The sequence below is a fragment of the Taudactylus pleione genome, unplaced genomic scaffold, assembly GCF_031769625.1.
Source record: "Taudactylus pleione unplaced genomic scaffold, aTauple2 ptg000632l, whole genome shotgun sequence".
Lineage (NCBI taxonomy): Eukaryota > Metazoa > Chordata > Amphibia > Anura > Myobatrachidae > Taudactylus > Taudactylus pleione.
In genome coordinates, this window is record NW_028285034.1 from 949,478 (window position 1) to 967,577 (window position 18,100).

An 18,100-nucleotide genomic window follows, 5' to 3' on the forward strand; every position below is an offset into this window, starting at 1 on the left:
TGTTGTGCTGTGCTGCTGTTGTTAATAGGGGCTGTGTCCACTACTTCAAAGTCCATAGGGGCTGGCTGGACTGTGTTGTGCAGTCAGTTGTCCATAGGGGTTGTGTCCACTCCAAAGTCCTGTGCAGTGTCCCAGTCCTAAAGGGGTGCTGTAGTGTTGTCCAGGGGTGCTCTGTCCATCAGGGGCGCTCCCCCCTAGTGCTAAAAAAATAATATTTTTTTTGTGTTTGTGAATTGTATGCGCAGTAGCCGCACGTGCATCAACAAAGTAGTGCCAAGCGTGCGCCTGTGTCATAAGTAAAGGGCCGGCTGGCTTGACCGTTAAAGGGTGCTGTAACCCCCAAAGTACACTCCAGTCCAAACCAAAAAAAAAATTATTTTCTGTGTTTGTGAATTGTGTGCGCAGTAGCCGCACGTGCATCAACAAAGTAGTGCCAAGCGTGCGCCTGTGTCATAAGTAAAGGGCCGGCTGGCTTGACCGTTAAAGGGTGCTGTAACCCCCAAAGTACACTCCAGTCCAAACCAAAAAAAAAATTATTTTCTGTGTTTGTGAATTGTGTGCGCAGTAGCCGCACGTGCATCAACAAAGTAGTGCCAAGCGTGCGCCTGTGTCATAAGTAAAGGGCCGGCTGGCTTGATCGTTAAAGGGTGCTGTAACCCCCAAAGTACACTCCAGTCCAAACCAAAAAAAAAATTATTTTCTGTGTTTGTGAATTGTGTGCGCAGTAGCCGCACGTGCATCAACAAAGTAGTGCCAAGCGTGCGCCTGTGTCATAAGTAAAGGGCCGGCTGGCTTGACCATTAAAGGGTGCTGTAACCCCCAAAGTACACTCCAGTCCAAACCAACTGTGTCCCATAAGTAAAGAGCCGGCTGGCTCATTTCTTAAAGGCTGGTGTAACCCACAAAGTGCACTACTCTCCAGCAAAAATAAAAAAATATTTTCTGTGTTTAGCCGCACGTATATATCAAATCGATATAACATAAATGGAGGACCAAACTTTCTCCGATAAAAATAAAATAGAGAAAGATCAAGAACCACTTCCTCCTAGTGCTGAAGCTGCTGCCACTAGTCATGACATAGACGATAACATGCCATCAACGTCGTCTGCCGATGCCCAATGTCATAATAGAGGGCACATACAATCCCAAATGACAAAGTTCAGGAAAATGACCTTGAAAAAAACATTTAAATCAGCTGAAGAGAAACGTAAACTTGCCAATATGCCATTTACGACACGGAGTGGCAAGGAATGGCTAAGGTCGATCCCTAGTATGTTCATGACTAGTGGTTCAGCTTCACATGACGATGGAAGCCCTCCTCCCACTAAAAAAATCAAAAGAGTTAAGCTGGCAAAAGCACAGCGAAGAACTGTGCTTTCTAAGAAGATATCACAAATCCCCAAGGAGAGTCCAAGTGTGGTGGTGGTTGCGATGCCTGACCTTCCCAGCACTGGACGGGAAGAGGTGGCTCTTTCCACCATTTGCACGCCCCCTGCAAGTGCTGAAAGGAGCACCCACAGTCCACTTGCTGATATGCCAATTGAAGATGTCACTGTTGAAGTACAACAGGATGAGGATACTGGTGTAGCTGGCGCTGAGGAGGAAGTTGGCGAGGAGGATTCTGATGGTGATGTGGTTTGTTTAAATCAGGCTCCGGGGGAGACAGTTGTTGTCTGTGGGATGAAAAAGCCCATCACGGTCATGCCTGGGTAGAAGACCAAACATTCCACCTCTTTGGTCTGGCAATATTTCTATCCAAATCCGGACAACAACTGTCTTGCCATATGTACCATATGTAAAGGTGAAATAAGTAGGGGTAGGGACGTCAACCACCTAGGAACATCCTCCCTTATACGGCACCTGCAGCGCGTTCATAAAAAGTTACTGTCAAGTTCAGAAACTTTGGCTAAGACCGTAAGCAGTCCAGGGACACCTAAATCCCGTTGTCCTGTTGTATCCAAGCGCCTGCAAACCACACTGTCAACTCCCTCCTCGTCAATTTCCTCCTTAGTCAGGATCGGAAGTAGTCCTGCAGGCCATGTCACTGGCATGACTGACTCTCCTATGCGGGATTCCTCCGGAGGATCCTGCATTGCTACGCCTCCTGCTGCCGCTGCTGCTGTTGCTGCTGCTGGGAGTCATTCATCATCCCAGAGAGGAAGTAGGAACACCACTACTTTTACTAAACAATTGACGCTCCAACAGTCCTTAGCGAGGAGGATGAAGTACGACAGCAGTCATCCTGAAGCAAAACGTATAACTGAGGCCTTGACTGCTATGTTGGTGTTAGACGTGCGTCCGGTATCCGCCATTAGTGCAGTGGGATTTAGACAATTGCTGGAGGTAGTGTGTCCCCGGTTCCAAATCCCGTCTAGATTCCACTTCACTAGGCAGGCGATACCGAGACTGTACAGAAACGTCAGAAAAAGTGTCCTCAGTGTCCTGAAAAATGCCGTTGTACCCAAAGTCCACTTAACCACGGACATGTGGACAAGTGGAACAGGGCAGACTAAGGACTATATGACTGTGACAGCCCACTGGGTAGATGTATCACCTTCCGCAGCAACAGCAGCAGCGTCACCAGTCACAGCATCTCAGAAACGCCAGCTCGTTCCAAGGCAGGCTACGCTGTGTATCACCGGTTTCAGTAAGAGGCACACCGCCAACAACCTCTTAGAGAAACTGAGGGAAATCATCGCCCAGTGGCTTACCCCACTTAGACTCTCCTGGGGATTTGTGATATCTGACAACGCCACCAATATTGTGCGGGCATTACATCTGGGCAAATTCCAGCACGTCCCATGTTTTGCTCACACAATAAACTTGGTGGTGCAGAATTTTCTGAAAAGCGACAGGGGCGTGCAGGAGACGCTTTGGGTGGCCCGAAAAATTTCAGGCCACTTTCGCCATTCAGCGACTGCGTGCCGAAGACTGGAGCGCCAGCAAACACTCTTGAACCTGCCCCGCCATCGCCTGAAGCAAGAGGTTGTGACGCGGTGGAACTCAACCCTCTATATGCTTCAGAGGATGGAGGAGCAGCAAAAGGCCATTCAAGCCTATACATCCACCTATGACATAGGCAAAGGAGGGGGTATGCACCTGACTCAAGCGCAGTGGAGAATGATTTCCGTGTTGTGCAAGGTTCTCCAGCCCTTCGAACTTGCCACACGTGAAGTCAGTTCAGACACTGCCAGCTTGAGTCAGGTCATTCCCCTCATCAGGCTTTTGCAGAAGCAGCTGGAGAAAGTGAAGGAGGAGCTAAGACGGAGCGATTCCGCTCGGCATGTGGGACTTGTGGATGAAGCCCTTCATTCGCTTTGCCAGGATTCCAGGGTGGTCAATCTGTTGAAATCAGACCACTACATTTTGGCCACCGTGCTCGATCCTAGGTTTAAAGCCTATGTGGTGTCTCTCTTTCCGGCCGACACAAGCCTGCAGAGGTGCAAAGACCTGCTGGTGAACACACTGTCAGCAGAAGCGGAATGTGACACGTCAACAGCTCCTTCTTCATTTTCTCCCGCAACTGGGGCTGCCAGGAAAAAACTTAGGTATCCTAAGCAACCCGCTGGCGGTGATGCAGGGCAGGCAGGACCAAGTTTGGACATCTGGTCCGGACTGAAGGACCTGGCAACAATTTCTGACATGTCTACTGTCACTGCATATGATACTGTCACCATTGACAGAATGGTGGAGGATTACATCGGTGACAGCATCCAAGTAGGCATGTCAGACAGTCCATACTTGTACTGGCAGGAAAAAGAGGCAATTTGGAGGCCCCTGTACAAACTGGCTCTATTTTACCTGAGTTGCCCCCCCTCCAGTGTGTACTCCGAAAGAGTGTTTAGTGCAGCCGGGAACCTTGTCAGCGAAAGGGGTAGGAGGTTGCTTCAACAGAATGTGGAGAAGATGATGTTCATCAAAATGAATTATCAGCTCTTCCAGGGAGACCAGCCTCCAGAACGTACAGAGGGACCTGTGGTGGTGGATTCAAGTGGGGACGAGTTAATACTTTGTGAGGATGAGGATGTACACACTGAAGAGGGTGAGGAATCGGTGGATGAGGAGGATGGGGATGACATCTTGCCTCCGTAGAGCCAGTTTGTGCAGGGACACATTAATTGCCAGCTTGTTTTGTGGGGGCCCAAACGAACCAATCATTTCAGCCACAGTTGTGTGGCAGACCCTGGCGCTGAAATGATTGGTTTGTTAAAGTGTGCATGTCCTGTTTATACAACATAAGGGTGGGTGGGAGGGCCCAAGGACAATTCCATCTTGCACCTCTTTTTTTTCTTTGCACTATGTACAGTTTGGGGCCTAGTTTTTCTAACTGCCATCCTGTCTGCCACTGCAGTGTCACTCCTAGATGGGTCACGTGTTTGTGCCGCCCACTCGTGTCGCTTAGCATAGTCATCCAGCTAACTCGGTGCAACCTTTTGGACATAAAAACACTATTGTGAGGTGTGAGGTGTTCAGAATAGACTGGAAATGAGTGGAAATTAAGGTTATTGAGGTTAATAATAGCATAGGAGCAGAAAAACCTACAAATTCTGTGATTTTAGCTGTTTTTAAGGTTTTTTTCAAAAAAATACAGATCCAAAACACAAAACCCAGAACCCAAAACACGGAAGGGTGGTTTTGGCAAAACCAATCCAGATCCAAAACACGAAGAAAGATCCAGATCCAAAACCAAAACACAAAACACGAAAAGTGGCCGGTGCACACCCCTAGTGTATGCCCAGCATTAGTAACCAGCCAGATAGGACAGATATGTGACAGATAATGTATAGTGTATGCCCAGCATTAGTAACCAGCCAGATAGGACAGATATGTGACAGATAATGTATAGTGTACGCCCAGCATTAGTAACCAGCCAGATAGGACAGATATGTGACAGATAATGTATAGTGGATGCCCAGCATTAGTAACCAGCCAGATAGGACAGATATGTGACAGATAATGTATAGTGTATGCCCAGCATTAGTAACCAGCCAGATAGGACAGATATGTGACAGATAATGTATAGTGTACGCCCAGCATTAGTAACCAGCCAGATAGGACAGATATGTGACAGATAATGTATAGAGTATGCCCAGCATTAGTAACCAGCCAGATAGGACAGATATGTGACAGATAATGTATAGTGTATGCCCAGCATTAGTAATCAGCAAGATAGGACAGATATGTGACCGATAATGTATAGTGTACGCCTAGCATTAGTATCCAGCCAGATAGGACAGATATGTGACAGATAATGTATAGTGTAGCCCAGCATTAGTAACCAGCCAGATAGGACAGATATGTGACAGATAATGTATAGTGTACGCCCAGCATTAGTAACCGGCCAGATAGGACAGATATGTGACAGATAATGTATAGTGTACGCCCAGCATTAGTAGCCAGCCAGATAGGACAGATATGTGACAGATAATGTATAGTGTACGCCCGGCATTAGTATCCAGCCAGATAGGACAGATATGTGACAGATAATGTATAGTGTACGCCCGGCATTAGTAACCAGCCAGATAGGACAGATATGTGACAGATAAATGTATAGTGTACGCCCAGCATTAGTAACCGGCCAGATAGGGCAGATATGTGACAGATAATGTATAGTGTATGCCCAGCATTAGTAACCAGCCAGATAGGACAGATATGTGACAGATAATGTATAGTGTACGCCCAGCATTAGTAACCAGCCAGATAGGACAGATATGTGACAGATAATGTATAGTGTACGCCCAGCATTAGTAACCAGCCAGATAGGACAGATATGTGACAGATAATGTATAGTGTACGCCCAGCATTAGTAACCAGCCAGATAGGACAGATATGTGACAGATAATGTATAGTGTACGCCCAGCATTAGTAACCAGCCAGATAGGACAGATATGTGACAGATAATGTATAGTGTACGCCCAGCATTAGTAACCGGCCAGATAGGACAGATATGTGACAGATAATGTATAGTGTACGCCCAGCATTAGTAACCGGCCAGATAGGACAGATATGTGACAGATAATGTATAGTGTACGCCCAGCATTAGTAACCAGATAGGACAGATATGTGACAGATAATGTATAGTGTATGCCCAGCATTAGTAACCAGCCAGATAGGACAGATATGTGACAGATAATGTATAGTGTATGCCCAGCATTAGTAACCGGCCAGATAGGACAGATATGTGACAGATAATGTATAGTGTACGCTCGGCATTAGTAACCAGCCAGATAGGACAGATATGTGACAGATAATGTATAGTGTATGCCCAGCATTAGTAACCGGCCAGATAGGACAGATATGTGACAGATAATGTATAGTGTACGCCTAGCATTAGTAACCAGCCAGATAGGACAGATATGTGACAGATAATGTATAGTGTACGCCCAGCATTAGTAACCAGCCAGATAGGACAGATATGTGACAGATAATGTATAGTGTATGCCCAGCATTAGTAACCAGCCAGATAGGACAGATATGTGACAGATAATGTATAGTGTACGCCCAGCACTAGTAACCGGCCATATAGGACAGATATGTGACAGATAATGTATAGTGTACGCCCAGCATTAGTAACCAGCCAGATAGGACAGATATGTGACAGATAATGTATAGTGTACGCCCAGCATTACTAACCGGCCAGATAGGACAGATATGTGACAGATAATGTATAGTGTACGCCCAGCATTACTAACCGGCCAGACAGGACAGATATGTGACAGATAATGTATAGTGTATGCCCAGCATTAGTAACCGGCCAGATAGGACAGATATGTGACAGATAATGTATAGTGTACGCCCAGCATTAGTAACCGGCCAGATAGGACAGATATGTGACAGATAATGTATAGTGTACGCCCAGCATTAGTAACCAGCCAGATAGGACAGATATGTGACAGATAATGTATAGTGTACGCCCAGCATTAGTAACCAGCCAGATAGGACAGATATGTGACAGATAATGTATAGTGTACGCCCAGCATTAGTAACCAGCCAGATAGGACAGATATGTGACAGATAATGTATAGTGTATGCCCAGCATTAGTAACCAGCAAGATAGGACAGATATGTGACAGATAATGTATAGTGTATGCCCAGCATTAGTAACCAGCCAGATAGGACAGATATGTGACAGAGAATGTATAGTGTACGCCCAGCATTAGTAACCAGCCAGATAGGACAGATATGTGACAGATAATGTATAGTGTACACCCAGCATTAGTAACCAGCCAGATAGGACAGATATGTGACAGATAATGTATAGTGTACGCCCAGCATTAGTAACCAGCCAGATAGGACAGATATGTGACAGAGAATGTATAGTGTACGCCCAGCATTAGTAACCAGCCAGATAGGACAGATATGTGACAGATAATGTATAGTGTATGCCCAGCATTAGTAACCAGCAAGATAGGACAGATATGTGACAGATAATGTATAGTGTATGCCCAGCATTAGTAACCAGCCAGATAGGACAGATATGTGACAGATAATGTATAGTGTACGCCCAGCATTAGTAACCAGCCAGATAGGACAGATATGTGACAGAGAATGTATAGTGTACACCCAGCATTAGTAACCAGCCAGATAGGACAGATATGTGACAGATAATGTATAGTGTATGCCCAGCATTAGTAACCAGCAAGATAGGACAGATATGTGACAGATAATGTATAGTGTACGCCCAGCATTAGTAACCAGCCAGATAGGACAGATATGTGACAGAGAATGTATAGTGTACGCCCAGCATTAGTAACCAGCCAGATAGGACAGATATGTGACAGATAATTTATAGTGTATGCCCAGCATTAGTAACCAGCCAGATAGGACAGATATGTGACAGATAATGTATAGTGTATGCCCAGCATTAGTAACCAGCCAGATAGGACAGATATGTGACAGATAATGCATAGTGTACGCCCGGCATTAGTAACCAGACAGATATGTGACAGATAATGTATAGTGTACGCCCAGCATTAGTAACCAGCCAGATAGGACAGATATGTGACAGATAATGTATACTGTAGGACCGGCATTAGTAACCAGCCAGATAGGACAGATATGTGACAGATAATGTATAGTGTACGCCCGGCATTAGTAACCAGCCAGATAGGACAGATATGTGACAGATAATGTATAGTGTATGCCCAGCATTAGTAACCAGCCAGATAGGACAGATATGTGACAGATAATGTATAGTGTATGCCCAGCATTAGTGTACGCCCAGCATTAGTAACCAGCCAGATAGGACAGATATGTGACAAATAATGTATAGTGTACGCCCAGCATTAGTAACCAGCCAGATAGGACAGATATGTGACAGATAATGTATAGTGTAGCCCAGCATTAGTAACCAGCCAGATAGGACAGATATGTGACAGATAATGTATAGTGTACGCCCAGCATTAGTAACAAGCCAGATAGGACAGATATGTGACAGAGAATGTATAGTGTACGCCCAGCATTAGTAACCAGCCAGATAGGACAGATATGTGACAGAGAATGTATAGTGTACGCCCAGCATTAGTAACCAGCCAGATAGGACAGATATGTGACAGATAATGTATAGTGTATGCCCAGCATTAGTAACCAGCCAGATAGGACAGATATGTAACAGATAATGTATAGTGTATGCCCAGCATTAGTAACCAGCCAGATAGAACAGATATGTGACAGATAATGTATAGTGTACGCCCAGCATTAATAACTAGCCAGATAGGACAGATATGTGACAGATAATGTATAGTGTACGCCCGGCATTAGTCACCAGCCAGATAGAACAGATATGTGACAGATAATGTATAGTGTATGCCCAGCATTAGTAACCAGCCAGATAGGACAGATATGTGACAGATAATGTATAGTGTACGCCCGGCATTAGTCACCAGCCAGATAGAACAGATGTGTGACAGATAATGTATAGTGTACGCCCAGCATTAGTCACTAGCCAGATAGGACAGATATGTGACAGATAATGCATAGTGTACGCCCGGCATTAGTAACCAGACAGATATGTGACAGATAATGTATAGTGTACGCCCAGCATTAGTAACCAGCCAGATAGGACAGATATGTGACAGATAATGTATACTGTAGGACCGGCATTAGTAACCAGCCAGATAGGACAGATACGTGACAGATAATGTATAGTGTACGCCCAGCATTAGTAACCAGCCAGATAGGACAGATATGTGACAGATAATGTATAGTGTACGCCCAGCATTAGTAACCAGCCAGATAGGACAGATATGTGACAAATAATGTATAGTGTACGCCCAGCATTAGTAACCAGCCAGATAGGACAGATATGTGACAGATAATGTATAGTGTACGCCCAGCATTAGTATCCAGCCAGATCGGACAGATATGTGACAGATAATGTATAGTGTACGCCCAGCATTAGTAACCAGCCAGATAGGACAGATATGTGACAGATAATGTATAGTGTACGCCCAGCATTAGTAACAAGCCAGATAGGACAGATATGTGACAGATAATGTATAGTGTACGCCCAGCATTAGTAACCAGCCAGATAGAACAGATATGTGACAGATAATGTATAGTGTACGCCCAGCATTAATAACTAGCCAGATAGGACAGATATGTGACAGATAATGTATAGTGTACGCCCGGCATTAGTCACCAGCCAGATAGAACAGATATGTGACAGATAATGTATAGTGTATGCCCAGCATTAGTAACCACCCAGATAGGACAGATATGTGACAGATAAATGTATAGTGTATGCCCAGCAATAGTAACCAGCCAGATAGAACAGATATGTGACAGATAATGTATAGTGTACGCCCAGCATTAATAACTAGCCAGATAGGACAGATATGTGACAGATAATGTATAGTGTACGCCCGGCATTAGTCACCAGCCAGATAGAACAGATATGTGACAGATAATGTATAGTGTATGCCCAGCATTAGTAACCACCCAGATAGGACAGATATGTGACAGATAATGTATAGTGTACGCCCGGCATTAGTCACCAGCCAGATAGAACAGATGTGTGACAGATAATGTATAGTGTACGCCCAGCATTAGTCACTAGCCAGATAGGACAGATATGTGACAGATAATGCATAGTGTACGCCCGGCATTAGTAACCAGACAGATATGTGACAGATAATGTATAGTGTACGCCCAGCATTAGTAACCAGCCAGATAGGACAGATATGTGACAGATAATGTATACTGTAGGACCGGCATTAGTAACCAGCCAGATAGGACAGATACGTGACAGATAATGTATAGTGTACGCCCAGCATTAGTAACCAGCCAGATAGGACAGATATGTGACAAATAATGTATAGTGTACGCCCAGCATTAGTAACCGGCCAGATCGGACAGATATGTGACAGATAATGTATAGTGTACGCCCAGCATTAGTAACCAGCCAGATAGGACAGATATGTGACAGATAATGTATAGTGTACGCCCAGCATTAGTAACAAGCCAGATAGGACAGATATGTGACAGATAATGTATAGTGTACGCCCAGCATTAGTAACCAGCCAGATAGGACAGATATGTGACAGATAATGTATAGTGTACGCCCAGCATTAGTAACAAGCCAGATAGGACAGATATGTGACAGATAATGTATAGTGTACGCCCGGCATTAGTCACCAGCCAGATAGAACAGATATGTGACAGATAATGTATAGTGTATGCACAGCATTAGTAACCAGCCAGATAGGACAGATATGTGACAGATAATGTATAGTGTACGCCCGGCATTAGTCACCAGCCAGATAGAACAGATGTGTGACAGATAATGTATAGTGTACGCCCAGCATTAGTCACTAGCCAGATAGGACAGATATGTGACAGATAATGCATAGTGTACGCCCAGCATTAGTAACCAGACAGATATGTGACAGATAATGTATAGTGTACGCCCAGCATTAGTAACCAGCCAGATAGGACAGATATGTGACAGATAATGTATAGTGTACGCCCAGCATTAGTAACCAGCCAGATAGGACAGATATGTGACAGATAATGTATACTGTAGGACCGGCATTAGTAACCAGCCAGATAGGACAGATACGTGACAGATAATGTATAGTGTACGCCCAGCATTAGTAACCAGCCAGATAGGACAGATATGTGACAAATAATGTATAGTGTACGCCCAGCATTAGTAACCAGCCAGATAGGACAGATATGTGACAGATAATGTATAGTGTATGCCCAGCATTAGTAACCAGCCAGATAGGACAGATATGTGACAGATAATGTATAGTGTACGCCCAGCATTAGTAACCAGCCAGATAGGACAGATATGTGACAGATAATGTATAGTGTACGCCCAGCATTAGTAACAAGCCAGATAGGACAGATATGTGACAGATAATGTATAGTGTACTGTACGCCCGGCATTAGTAACCAGCCAGATAGGACAGATATGTGACAGATAATGTATAGTGTACGCCCAGCATTAGTAACCAGCCAGATAGGACAGATATGTGACAGGTAATGTATAGTGTATGCCCAGCATTAGTATCCAGCCAGATCGGACAGATATGTGACAGATAATGTATAGTGTACGCCCAGCATTAGTAACCAGCCAGATAGGACAGATATGTGACAGATAATGTATAGTGTACGCCCAGCATTAGTAACAAGCCAGATAGGACAGATATGTGACAGATAATGTATAGTGTACACCCAGCATTAGTAACCAGCCAGATAGGACAGATACGTGACAGATAATGTATAGTGTACGCCCAGCATTAGTAACCAGCCAGACAGGACAGATATGTGACAAATAATGTATAGTGTACGCCCAGCATTAGTAACCAGCCAGATAGGACAGATATGTGACAGATAATGTATAGTGTATGCCCAGCATTAGTAACCAGCCAGATAGGACAGATATGTGACAGATAATGTATAGTGTACGCCCAGCATTAGTATCCAGCCAGATCGGACAGATATGTGACAGATAATGTATAGTGTACGCCCAGCATTAGTAACCAGCCAGATAGGACAGATATGTGACAGATAATGTATAGTGTACGCCCAGCATTAGTAACCAGCCAGATAGGACAGATAGGTGACAGATAATGTATAGTGTACGCCCAGCATTAGTAACAAGCCAGATAGGACAGATATGTGACAGATAATGTATAGTGTACGCCCAGCATTAGTAACCAGCCAGATAGGACAGATATGTGACAGATAATGTATAGTGTACGCCCAGCATTAGTAACAAGCCAGATAGGACAGATATGTGACAGATAATGTATAGTGTACGCCCGGCATTAGTCACCAGCCAGATAGAACAGATATGTGACAGATAATGTATAGTGTATGCCCAGCATTAGTAACCAGCCAGATAGGACAGATATGTGACAGATAATGTATAGTGTACGCCCGGCATTAGTCACCAGCCAGATAGAACAGATGTGTGACAGATAATGTATAGTGTACGCCCAGCATTAGTCACTAGCCAGATAGGACAGATATGTGACAGATAATGCATAGTGTACGCCCGGCATTAGTAACCAGACAGATATGTGACAGATAATGTATAGTGTACGCCCAGCATTAGTAACCAGCCAGATAGGACAGATATGTGACAGATAATGTATACTGTAGGACCGGCATTAGTAACCAGCCAGATAGGACAGATACGTGACAGATAATGTATAGTGTACGCCCAGCATTAGTAACCAGCCAGATAGGACAGATATGTGACAAATAATGTATAGTGTACGCCCAGCATTAGTAACCAGCCAGATAGGACAGATATGTGACAGATAATGTATAGTGTATACCCAGCATTAGTAACCAGCCAGATAGGACATATATGTGACCGATAATGTATAGTGTACGCCCAGCATTAGTAACCAGCCAGATAGGACAGATATGTGACAGATAATGTATAGTGTACGCCCAGCATTAGTATCCAGCCAGATAGGACAGATATGTGACAGATAATGTATAGTGTACGCCCAGCATTAGTAACCAGCCAGATAGGACAGATATGTGACAGATAATGTATAGTGTATGCCCAGCATTAGTAACCAGCCAGATAGGACAGATATGTGACAGATAATGTATAGTGTATGCCCAGCATTAGTATCCAGCCAGATCGGACAGATATGTGACAGATAATGTATAGTGTACGCCCAGCATTAGTAACCAGCCAGATAGGACAGATATGTGACAGATAATGTATAGTGTACGCCCAGCATTAGTAACCAGCCAGATAGGACATATATGTGACCGATAATGTATAGTGTACGCCCAGCATTAGTAACCAGCCAGATAGGACAGATATGTGACAGATAATGTATAGTGTATGCCCAGCATTAGTAACCAGCCAGATAGGACATATATGTGACAGATAATGTATAGTGTATGCCCAGCATTAGTAACCAGCCAGATAGGACAAATATGTGACAGATAATGTATAGTGTATGCCCAGCATTAGTAACCAGCCAGATAGGACAGATATGTGACAGATAATGTATAGTGTATGCCCAGCATTAGTATCCAGCCAGATCGGACAGATATGTGACAGATAATGTATAGTGTACGCCCAGCATTAGTAACCAGCCAGATAGGACAGATATGTGACAGATAATGTATAGTGTACGCCCAGCATTAGTAACCAGCCAGATAGGACATATATGTGACCGATAATGTATAGTGTACGCCCAGCATTAGTAACCAGCCAGATAGGACAGATATGTGACAGATAATGTATAGTGTACACCCAGCATTAGTAACCAGCCAGATAGGACATATATGTGACCGATAATGTATAGTGTACGCCCAGCATTAGTAACCAGCCAGATAGGACAGATGTGTAACAGATAATGTATAGTGTACGCCCAGCATTAGTAACCAGCCAGATAGGACAGATATGTGACAGATAATGTATAGTGTACGCCCAGCATTAATAACCAGCCAGATAGGACAAATATGTGACCGATAATGTATAGTGTACGCCCAGCATTAGTAACCAGCCAGATAGGACAGATATGTGACAGATAATGTATAGTGTACGCCCAGCATTAGTAACAAGCCAGATAGGACAGATATGTGACAGATAATGTATAGTGTACGCCCAGCATTAGTAACAAGCCAGATAGGACAGATATGTGACAGATAATGTATAGTGTACGCCCAGCATTAGTAACCAGCCAGATAGGACAGATATGTGACCGATAATGTATAGTGTACGCCCAGCATTAGTAACCAGCCAGATAGGACAGATATGTGACAGAAAATGTATAGTGTATGCCCAGCATTAGTAACCAGCCAGATAGGACATATATGTGACAGATAATGTATAGTGTATGCCCAGCATTAGTAACCAGCCAGATAGGACAGATATGTGACAGATAATGTATAGTGTATGCCCAGCATTAGTAACCAGCCAGATAGGACAGATATGTGACAGATAATGTATAGTGTATGCCCAGCATTAGTATCCAGCCAGATCGGACAGATATGTGACAGATAATGTATAGTGTACGCCCAGCATTAGTAACCAGCCAGATAGGACAGATATGTGACAGATAATGTATAGTGTACGCCCAGCATTAGTAACCAGCCAGATAGGACAGATATGTGACCGATAATGTATAGTGTACGCCCAGCATTAGTAACCAGCCAGATAGGACAGATGTGTAACAGATAATGTATAGTGTACGCCCAGCATTAGTAACCAGCCAGATAGGACAGATATGTGACAGATAATGTATAGTGTACGCCCAGCATTAGTAACCAGCCAGATAGGACATATATGTGATCGATAATGTATAGTGTACGCCCAGCATTAGTAACCAGCCAGATAGGACAGATATGTGACAGATAATGTATAGTGTACGCCCAGCATTAGTAACAAGCCAGATAGGACAGATATGTGACAGATAATGTATAGTGTACGCCCAGCATTAGTAACAAGCCAGATAGGACAGATATGTGACAGATAATGTATAGTGTACGCCCAGCATTAGTAACCAGCCAGATAGGACAGATATGTGACCGATAATGTATAGTGTACGCCCAGCATTAGTAACCAGCCAGATAGGACAGATATGTGACAGATAATGTATAGTGTATGCCCAGCATTAGTAACCAGCCAGATAGGACATATATGTGACAGATAATGTATAGTGTATGCCCAGCATTAGTAACCAGCCAGATAGGACAGATATGTGACAGATAATGTATAGTGTATGCCCAGCATTAGTAACCAGCCAGATAGGACAGATATGTGACAGATAATGTATAGTGTATGCCCAGCATTAGTATCCAGCCAGATCGGACAGATATGTGACAGATAATGTATAGTGTACGCCCAGCATTAGTAACCAGCCAGATAGGACAGATATGTGACAGATAATGTATAGTGTACGCCCAGCATTAGTAACCAGCCAGATAGGACATATATGTGACCGATAATGTATAGTGTACGCCCAGCATTAGTAACCAGCCAGATAGGACAGATATGTGACAGATAATGTATAGTGTACACCCAGCATTAGTAACCAGCCAGATAGGACATATATGTGACCGATAATGTATAGTGTACGCCCAGCATTAGTAACCAGCCAGATAGGACAGATGTGTAACAGATAATGTATAGTGTACGCCCAGGATTAGTAACCAGCCAGATAGGACAGATATGTGACAGATAATGTATAGTGTACGCCCAGCATTAGTAACCAGCCAGATAGGACATATATGTGACCGATAATGTATAGTGTACGCCCAGCATTAGTAACCAGCCAGATAGGACAGATATGTGACAGATAATGTATAGTGTACGCCCAGCATTAGTAACAAGCCAGATAGGACAGATATGTGACAGATAATGTATAGTGTACGCCCAGCATTAGTAACAAGCCAGATAGGACAGATATGTGACAGATAATGTATAGTGTACGCCCAGCATTAGTAACCAGCCAGATAGGACAGATATGTGACAGATAATGTATAGTGTACGCCCAGCATTAGTAACCAGCCAGATAGGACATATATGTGACAGATAATGTATAGTGTATGCCCAGCATTAGTAACCAGCCAGATAGGACAGATATGTGACAGATAATGTATAGTGTATGCCCAGCATTAGTAACCAGCCAGATAGGACAGATATGTGACAGATAATGTATAGTGTATGCCCAGCATTAGTATCCAGCCAGATCGGACAGATATGTGACAGATAATGTATAGTGTACGCCCAGCATTAGTAACCAGCCAGATAGGACATATATGTGACCGATAATGTATAGTGTACGCCCAGCATTAGTAACCAGCCAGATAGGACAGATATGTGACAGATAATGTATAGTGTACACCCAGCATTAGTAACCAGCCAGATAGGACATATATGTGACCGATAATGTATAGTGTACGCCCAGCATTAGTAACCAGCCAGATAGGACAGATGTGTAACAGATAATGTATAGTGTACGCCCAGCATTAGTAACCAGCCAGATAGGACAGATATGTGACAGATAATGTATAGTGTACGCCCAGCATTAGTAACCAGCCAGATAGGACATATATGTGACCGATAATGTATAGTGTACGCCCAGCATTAGTAACCAGCCAGATAGGACAGATATGTGACAGATAATGTATAGTGTACGCCCAGCATTAGTAACAAGCCAGATAGGACAGATATGTGACATATAATGTATAGTGTACGCCCAGCATTAGTAACAAGCCAGATAGGACAGATATGTGACAGATAATGTATAGTGTACGCCCAGCATTAGTAACAAGCCAGATAGGACAGATATGTGACAGATAATGTATAGTGTACGCCCAGCATTAGTAACCAGCCAGATAGGACAGATATGTGACCGATAATGTATAGTGTACGCCCAGCATTAGTAACCAGCCAGATAGGACAGATATGTGACAGATAATGTATAGTGTATGCCCAGCATTAGTAACCAGCCAGATAGGACAGATATGTGACAGATAATGTATAGTGTACGCCCAGCATTAGTAACAAGCCAGATAGGACAGATATGTGACCGATAATGTATAGTGTACGCCCAGCATTAGTAACCAGCCAGATAGGACAGATGTGTAACAGATAATGTATAGTGTACGCCCAGCATTAGTAACCAGCCAGATAGGACAGATATGTGACAGATAATGTATAGTGTACGCCCAGCATTAGTAACCAGCCAGATAGGACATATATGTGACCGATAATGTATAGTGTACGCCCAGCATTAGTAACCAGCCAGATAGGACAGATATGTGACAGATAATGTATAGTGTACGCCCAGCATTAGTAACCAGCCAGATAGGACAGATATGTGACAGATAATGTATAGTGTACGCCTAGCATTAGTAACCAGCCAGATAGGACAGATATGTGACAGATAATGTATAGTGTATGCCCAGCATTAGTATCCAGCCAGATCGGACAGATATGTGACAGATAATGTATAGTGTACGCCCAGCATTAGTAACCAGCCAGATAGGACATATATGTGACCGATAATGTATAGTGTACGCCCAGCATTAGTAACCAGCCAGATAGGACAGATATGTGACAGATAATGTATAGTGTACACCCAGCATTAGTAACCAGCCAGATAGGACATATATGTGACCGATAATGTATAGTGTACGCCCAGCATTAGTAACCAGCCAGATAGGACAGATGTGTAACAGATAATGTATAGTGTACGCCCAGCATTAGTAACCAGCCAGATAGGACAGATATGTGACAGATAATGTATAGTGTACGCCCAGCATTAGTAACCAGCCAGATAGGACATATATGTGACCGATAATGTATAGTGTACGCCCAGCATTAGTAACCAGCCAGATAGGACAGATATGTGACAGATAATGTATAGTGTACGCCCAGCATTAGTAACCAGCCAGATAGGACAGATATGTGACAGATAATGTATAGTGTACGCCTAGCATTAGTAACCAGCCAGATAGGACAGATATGTGACAGATAATGTATAGTGTATTCCCAGCATTAGTATCCAGCCAGATCGGACAGATATGTGACAGATAATGTATAGTGTACGCCCAGCATTAGTAACCAGCCAGATAGGACATATATGTGACCGATAATGTATAGTGTACG